General features: G+C 34.4%; 1 protein-coding gene across 1 annotated transcript in view; it reads right to left on the reverse strand.

Annotated features, from left to right (window-relative positions):
- Nucleotides 1-6,061, reverse strand: part of LOC127659296 (protein Wnt-6-like) — a 42,386-nt gene that overhangs the window by 36,033 nt on the left and 292 nt on the right. The gene's annotated exons all lie outside the window — the stretch shown is intronic.

Here is a 6,061-nt window from a genome sequence, read left to right on the forward strand (position 1 = left end):
AGTTCAATGGGAAGGAGGAGGTGAGAACCGGCTTTTCAAAATAAATAATATTTTAATGAGACACAAACACACTTGACGGACATGTCCGTAAACTATCTCTCTCTCCCGCACAATCCTCCGCAGTCGGCCTCTATCCCTCTCGAAGGCTTGATTAGCCTGATAAGGGACCGGGTGTGTATGATCACGACCCGGCCCCGCCCTCTGCCCTGCCACATTGAGGTTGAAATATAAAAATTCCCTAAAAATACACACCTTTGGCAAAAGTTATGCCACTGGCAATAGCACAGCCAAAAGGATCGAAAAAATGAAAAAGACAAAAGTGTCCCGACGGTCGCACAATGGTTGTCGATAATATGCCGATAGGGTATCCCATATTTTCTATTTTTAAACATGTTCATCAAATGTGAAATTAGTCATATGTAAACCATTGTGTCATATTATGATAAGTAGAATAAAATATTTGAAAAAGAATCACAATTTTCCATTACATGAATTAAGCAGGAATTATTGTGACCTTCTTTTCTGTATAATATTTGTCTCAATACTTGTGATAGGAGTTGTATGCTACTAATAACCAGAAATGCTAGGCAGTTCAAACCTGTAGGTTAAGAGCTTTGTTGTTCATTATCTGTTGTAGTATTTTAATAGTAGGTAATATGTGCTATTAACCAATGTTGCCCCAATGCTTCTTAATATTGATTATTTGTCGGGATATTTGTTTTCAAATGTAACCCCAGTATAGAAATACTATAAAGTTTGTTGACATTGCTGTTCCAGTGGCGTGGAGCGTAACGTCAATGTGCCAGAGTCTGTACGACCAGGGTTTGGTTCTGCATTTGGCGTATTTTGTTTCTTGACTCCACTCTTAATATTTTTTTATTACTATTTATAATAAATAAAAAATAAAATAAAGGTATTTGTACTATAGTAATCTTTTAGTAACCATGATTTTTTTTGTGGAAAACATAGATTTGATGATATTAACAATGGTGTTACTACAGTGATATGGTGTTAATATAGTAACCATGTCTAATTTTGTGGTTACAATTATTTTACTACAAAGTACCATGGTTATACTATGGTTATGTTATCTGTGGAGGACATAAGGACTGAATTCGTGTTCCAATCAGTTTAGTGAATTATTTAGGACTTTAGAACCCTTTTAACATTTTTATTGAGATTTTCAAGAAAGTTTCTTAACAAACATCCGCTTTAAACACTCAGCGCTTCCACGATACACACCTTAACTCGAGGAGGTGTTTAAATCTTTTGTTTGAGCTGAAAAAGGTGCAGTGGGGACTCAACTATAGCCAGGCAAGAATATGATCGATTATTACATTAGCAAAATAGAGTACATTGGAAAAATATATTTACACTAATAACTAACATACTCAGTACAGGCTTTATTAATTCAGGCAGTTTGTTGTTCATTAGATTACTGATTGATATTATAATGTTACATAATATTTGGGAGCAGCATTTAGACGAGAAAAAGACATTTGGATTTCATACAATGTCATAATCTGACAAGACCATCATATTGTGAACGTTCACATTGCTTGATAATGTACACATTTCACAAAGAAACCTTATTTGAACATAAAGATGCTCCAAACTGTTATTGCTGCCTAATAGTTCAAACTGATTACACTATGTACATTTCATATTTCATATCATATTTTTTTTTAACCAGATCGAATCTCCTGTCTTGGTAAATGTTCTGTTTTTTTTTTTTTTTGTATCATTCTGTCGTTTGAGCTAATTAAACCACTTATTTTAATCTGTACAAGGATGCTAACATTAAGTAGTAAGTTTATTCAGAACTCTGTTAAACGTAACACTAGACGTAACACTATTATGTAGAGGGAACCCATACAATAATGTGAACTACACTCATGCTATTGTAGGCTACTGTATAATGTAATTAAGTTGAATAATAATCTTTATCATGTAGTAATGAACGCTGCCACCCTATGTGACTGTATTGACAATAATTTTACCTTTAAAACACAATTGTGGTGAAAAATACAAGTTAAATACCATGTCAAATGTATACAGTATAATATGAACTGCATATTATATTGAAAATTAAAATGACCAGCATTGATCTTACAGAACACAGTGTCAGTAGCAGCCACAGCTCAAAATGTATTTTTGTGAATCTGCTGAATGTAGTTTACTTTCTACATGTATCCAGTCAAACAATAAGATAAGTATAGCTAGTCTTGAACCCGCGATTAGCAGGAAAATACAGTAACATGTGATGTGTGTGCATAGCCACATGTGACTATAAAAAGTTCAGCTTTTAACTACAACACACCAACCACTGTAACTTTATAGATTACTATTTAAAAATAACAAAATAAACACATACTGTATATATATTTGATCACGTTTATGAGCTGGTCTAACACTGCTGAATAGCTGGGTCATTAATAAGATGGGTTATCTCCATTAATTAAATGCATTGTTGTTGTTTTTTCATTAAGGCTAACAAATGAAATTATGAATGTTCACAATGTATTTTCATTTTGTTTTTCAGGAATATAATTAAATAGTTAATATCTATGAGGCGCCGGTTTTAATTTGTTGAAAAATGCTCGAATGCATATCAATCCATGATCTAACTAAGCTATAACTTTAATGCTGCCATTGATTTTGCATTGTTAGATCATCTTCTACACATCAAAATACAATCCAATAAATACAATATAAAAAAATACAATAATATTAACAATTTAATCATAATAACTCTTACTTTCTTCACACTTCTAAACGATGGTGACAAAAGTGTCCCTCTGCGCCTCCCAGCAGTAATTTTGCAAACGAGTTTCACATGTGAGAATTAAAGGTTTTCACGTGGCGTTACACCCCACGGTAGACTCAATCTGGTTGCTTACCCACTGTACACACATAAAATCTTACCCACTGTACACAGTGGGTAATTTCTGCACCACTGGTGTCACCAGACAGAATTGTTAATTAAAACATTTTTTAATTCCACTGGTCGGTCAAACAGATAGTCATGCCTTAAACTTACATCATTGATTTGCAATTTTTTGATCCCACTTGTCAGGAAAATCAACCTTTAATAGTTTACTTATAGTTGTCACTGCATATTAACCCTTCTGTTCTAAATGAAAAAAAAAAAAAAAATCTTGAAAAGATTCCATCAAGTTTAGGTGGTTTTACAAAATTTGTCTGACCGTAGAAATCAATGGGGAAATCAGTGGGTGAGACCAGAACACTGAGACAACACACACACACACAAACTCACACACACACATGCACACACACACACAAACAAACACACACACACACACAGAAATTAATTGATGGGACTACAATATTGCCACAGTGCAGAACACACACCCACACACCATCACACACATCATCACACACATATACATACACTTACAGAACTAAACGTCTGACCCCACTTTGAGAAGAGTTTACCCTTCCAGACAAAAAATTTTTTTTTGTTTTTTTGGAAACACTTACATTTCCTTTCAAAACCATTTTCAAGCTTATTGAATGATTTTATCTAACGATATTTGTTCATAAATTGTAGATAAAAATACTTTCACTAAGTCTTCTATTTGTAACACAATGGTCAGGTTTGATTGTACATTGAGCTCTACATGTGGTACTATTGCAAAAACTGAATATTCAGAGCAAGTGGTTTAAAAACATAGCTACAACTTTACAAATAATTGTCTTTCATAACGCCTAAATATATATCCAAATGTATAACTTGTGATGATATCTATAAAATAAGTTACAGCATTGGGTTCAGGGGTTGCGTTAACTGAAAATACTTATTTTATAGATTTTTTTAAAACACTGATGAATAATTTCAAATGCTGTCCATCATTTTGACAGATAGAAAAATATTTTAATCTCTGACAACTTTTTCACACACTCCTGCTGTGTATTAATATGTGTATTAACAGGCGCCATCAACATTAACACCTGGTAATATGAGTCTCTTTTGACCAGTTGTGTTTGATTTCGAGGAGCGGGTCTGTGAATGAATGAGTGCATATATTAGTCATTACGTTTGTGTGTTATTGCATGCTTAGTGTGATAATTTTTTATACTAAAGCATAAAAAATAAATAATAACAAAATGAAAGTGTGAAAAAAGTGGTGTATTGTTTCTGCCAATTACCTGAAATTAATCTATGTGCAGACATTAGAGCAGAATGATCAGTTATTTTAGAGTCCCTGCATTAGAGATTCTGAGATGTGTGCTTCTCATCTGTGACACATTATTTTGATATCTGTCATATTGAAAAAGTTCCATGAACTTGTGCACGTATCTATGCACATTTTAAACCTTTCCGATCAGTTTGCATTTCCTTTTTAAGCTGCACGTAACTGGTAAAGTTTAAAAATCATATTTTTGCACAGTGGTGTACTTGCCATATATTGTATATTATAAACTGTATAATGGATGTTATGCCCATGAATGAAGTAGGCTGCATATACAATTAAAAGAAATATGATGGATAAAAATAAACCATTACAGAAATTTTACAACTCAGTCTGTAAGAATGATGGATAAAAATACTAATAATTCTAGCTCAACCTCTGATCGGGTTACAAAGACCATTCAACAATAAGGGGATCACCGAGGCCACCTAAAGGCTATACTTGACACTGCTATAAAATTGTCCAATTTTTGTCATGTTTTTTTTTTCTTCCTGAAGATGGAAGCAGATACATAATGCATGACACATAGGAGCCTTTCCACTTTGCTTTTTACTGAATTGAAGGTAGCAGACATTTGCTTATTTTATATACAATTTTTTTGTTGTTGAGCTAATTGAATTCTAAATCAATAATCACACACATCAGATTTGATGCAGGTGAATTTTAGATACACTGAGGTAATTCAGACATCACACACATGCATCTCAGTGTAAAATTGTAAAGCTTGACACAAGGATTGTTGGGTAAAGGATATAGTTTGATTAGAGTGGAAAGGACATGCAGAATTGACACAAAAATGCCCACACACACATAAAAGTGAGAGCGTATGGCGCGTGCACAGGCACACCTGTCCAACAGACTCCTGGCAGGCTGCCAGCACATGACCCCAAAGACTCCAGAGGAGGTGAGCCCTCCCGTTGCTTCCTCAAGCACTCAGCTCTCAGCCCAGCAGATCAGAGCACAATCAGAGTGCTGAGAGCCAGTTTATCTGCCTCTGTTTCATCTCCTCTCAGCCTCAGCATGTGAATGGCACGCTGTCTGTCAGAGACCCTCGGCACAGCCCAGCACCAGACGAGAGGTTTGTGATGGCATGCTTCGGCCCCCAAAGAAAGCATCATTGTCTTTTCGAATTTTGCTTGATGCAGGTGTATAAGTTTTAGTGTGTTGGTGTGTGTGTAAGAAGTGTAAGGAGAGCTTCTGACCTTGACGTGGATACAAATAAGTTGGACATTTGAAAATTACAGAAGTTAAACAACACCCTAGTTAAATTTAAAGTGCCTCTTTTTATGTAAAAATGCTCCCTCTTGTCAAACACGTACATTTCAGAGTGTTAGGCAAATAAGTCGTTTATAATGACCTCCACAGCCTGGAGGTCCACCTAAAATTCCAAATCTGACCCCCAATGTCCCTACCTCTAAAACAGACAATAGTTTAACCCTTAGCAAACCTCCTATAATGGAAGCCATTAATAACTTTCACATCTTGTTTGGTTTCACAGCAAACTTGTCTGCATAGTTTTCAAATTGAGGAAGTTTAGAAGCGTATTAATATGACTTATTTTTATTTATAGAATTAATTTGAAAGTATAAATAAAGTCTTTGCAAAAAGATTGAAATCTTCAAATATGTTATAGAATATAATCTGTGTAATTATTACTGTAACTGATTTTAAATTAAAAGTACAGTTGATAGTGATCATTCAAAGTTCATACATTAGTTTTGTCGGATGAAGTGTAAGGCTTTGTGCGCAGTTATCGGATGCCACATTATTATTGCTAATATCATTTGGAATCATTTTTATTTTACGTTTCTTGGCTAATCACCAAAAATGCATCACATGCCCAAACA

This window comes from Xyrauchen texanus, chromosome 18 (genome assembly GCF_025860055.1).
Source record: "Xyrauchen texanus isolate HMW12.3.18 chromosome 18, RBS_HiC_50CHRs, whole genome shotgun sequence".
NCBI classification, from domain to species: Eukaryota; Metazoa; Chordata; class Actinopteri; order Cypriniformes; family Catostomidae; genus Xyrauchen; species Xyrauchen texanus.